This window comes from Lathyrus oleraceus, chromosome 5 (assembly GCF_024323335.1).
Source record: "Lathyrus oleraceus cultivar Zhongwan6 chromosome 5, CAAS_Psat_ZW6_1.0, whole genome shotgun sequence".
NCBI classification, from domain to species: Eukaryota; Viridiplantae; Streptophyta; class Magnoliopsida; order Fabales; family Fabaceae; genus Lathyrus; species Lathyrus oleraceus.
The window spans coordinates 250666697-250669791 of NC_066583.1; positions in this window are offsets into that span (position 1 = coordinate 250666697).

Genomic DNA, 3095 nt, shown 5'->3' on the forward strand with positions numbered 1-3095 from the left:
TTCAGCAAGAAGCAGAACTGTGTCTCTCTGTCCACTGCAGAGGCTGAATACATAGCAGCTGGAAGCAGTTGTTCCCAACTGGTTTGGATGAAACAGATGCTCACTGAGTACAATGTCACTCAAAATGTCATGACATTGTTCTGTGATAATCTCAGTGCCATCAATATCTCCAAGAATCCCATCCAACACAGCAGGACCAAACATATTGACATTAGGCACCACTTTATCAGAGATCTGGTGGAAGACAAGGTGATCACTTTGGAACATGTAGCCACGGATCTTCAACTGGCTGACATATTTACAAAGGCTCTGGATGCTACTCAGTTTGAAAACTTAAGGAGCAAACTGAGAATATGTCTCTCTGAGACCTTATAGCAACCACTGATGTTTGGGATAAATTGTTTAATATCTCTGCCTATTAAACAATTTGTACTAGGCTATGATTGGTCACCAGATCATAGCTATGCTACCTGCAACAAGGGTGGTTACAGGAGGGTAAGGAGACACCCTACTGTGAGAAGGCCAATGTATCTGCAGGAGTTCAGGGATGCTGTTCATGCAGGAGTGGTTCTGGATGTCAGAAACAACATCATGGCATCTGATATGGTGGTACCTACTGTAAAGCAAAAGTGGGTGATTACTTGATCAAAGCTGTGAAGCAAGATCAAGTGGATGGTAACTTGGTTGAAACTGTGAAGTAAAACCAAGTCTGTAACTCTGTCGTTCTTCTCTGGTTATGTTGTTGGCTTTGGCAACATTTTTGACAAAAAGGGGGAGTAACCCCTGAACAAACAGAGTAAACAGAGTGGGTGTCTCTACAACAGACTCTCAGGACGACAGATTCCTCCCATGCAGCAATTGTGTGTGAAGTTTTATTTAACTTCTGTATGTGTGTGAGTGTGCTGCCACTCTGAGTGTATTAGCTAGTATTATTTCCTGCTAGGTGTGTGATTCCGCTGCTATGAACTCTGTTATGGGGATCAAAGTGTTTTAGCCAAAAATTTGTCAAAGGGGGAGTTTGTAGGTGTTTAATTGGCTGCATTATATGGTAAAACACTAGATGGTTACTAATGTCTTGACTGATGTCATGACATGTATGTGTGACTACATTGTAGTTACTGCAGGACTAGCTAACACAGGTTTTATTGAATGTCAAACTGGATGTTGTGACATTCATACCTGTCAATAGATACTAAGGAATAGAACAGCAGGTGTTCTGTTAGAACTTAGTATTTATTTCCAGTCTGGTTATCAAGGAAAGACCAGACCTGGCATAAGGCCTACTGACTGAATGTTATGACATTCATCATTGACAGCAGCTACTGAACATTAGACAGAGTGGTGTTCTGCTATACTTCAGCATGTAACTTAGTTTGTTCTTCAAGAGAATAACAGAACTAACTTAAGGCCAATTGTGTAAATGTTAAGTTGGACACTTTGACATTTAATAATGTAAGTTGTTACTGTAGTATGGTCATTTTGATCATGTACAGGTCAGCAAAATTGTACAGTCTATTTTCTGGAAAAACAGACTCAGCATATGGACCTTGATGTCAAGCTGAATGTCGTGACATTCATGCCTGACAGCATATGCTATATTGTAGGTTGTTCAGTTTTCTGTTTCAGCTTTTTCTCAGGCTATTCTTCAGGAAGTCAACAGCTTAGAGAAAAACCAGGAAATCAACAACCAAGCTACATTCAATGAACCTAACAAATAGCCTATTTGTTAGTAACCTAAATGTTGAATTTATGGGAACTCGCGTGACCTTAAATTCAGGAGAATACAGGTGCAAAAGCCCAGGGTACTCCAATATAAAAGGAAGGCGTTCCTTCATTCAGTTTCAGGGATTTTGAGGCGTGAAGATTTTGTGTGTCCATCATACTTCACTGCTGTATTTTTGTGAGTCTTGTATTAGACATATCTTGTAAGCCTAGCCATTATCAAGTAGATGATTGCTGTGGCATAGGGTGTTCATTGAGTTGTAAGTGTTGTGTCACTCAAAGCTTTTAAGCGTGAGTGCTGTGTATCTTGATTAAAGCTGTGAAGCACAATCAAGAGTTGTTTGAAGTGTGACTTCAACTTGTCTTTAATATTGTTTAAAGATAGTAATCACTGAGGTGATTGAGGGGGAGTGAGTAGGAACTCTGATCTTAGGTTAAGATTGAAATTGCATTGGGTAGGGATTAAGTGATAAGTTGTAAACGGGTGAGTTTAGCTTTGAATTGATACTACTAATAGTGGATTTCCTCCCTGGCTTGGTAGCCCCCAGATGTAGGTCATGTTGGACTGAACTGGGTGAACAATTACTTGTGTTATTTACTGCACTTACTGTTAAGTTCTGCATAATCCCTGTCTGTGCAGAATTGGATGTCATAACAACCAGTGTGACATCCAAAGTCTGATAACTAGAATTTCAAGGTGCATGTACCACCAAGCCCTCTGAATGTCATGAATTCGCCTTGGCCGTTTGCCATGTGGGGCATTGATATGATTGGGAAGATTGAGCCCACTGCTTCTAATGGACATCGCTTCATCCTGGTTGAGATTGATTACTTCATCAAGTGGGTGGAAGCAACTTCTTATGCTAATGTTACTAAACAAGTGGTTGCCCGGTTCATCAAGAAGGAAATTATCTGTCATTATGGGGTTCCTGAGAGAATCATCACCGATAATGGTTCGAATCTCAATAACAAGATGATGAAAGAGCTTTGCAAAGATTTCAAGATTGAACATCACAATACTTCTCCTTACAGACCAAAGATGAATGGTGTTGTAGAGGCGGCAAACAAGAATATCAAGAAGATTGTGCAGAAGATGGTCGTGACGTACAAGGATTGGCATGAGATGCTGCCTTTCGCTTTGCATGGGTACCGTACCTCAGTACGTACGTCGACCGGAGCAACCCCATACTCCCTTGTGTATGGTATGGAAGTTGTCCTACCTGTTGAAGTGGAGATCCCTTCTCTGAGAGTCTTGCTGGATGTCAAGCTTGATGAAGCCGAGTGGATTCGAACAAGGTTTAATGAGTTAAGCCTTATCGAAGAGAGACGGTGAAATTCTGGCCTAGTCAGTTTTCAGATGTTATACTTCAAGT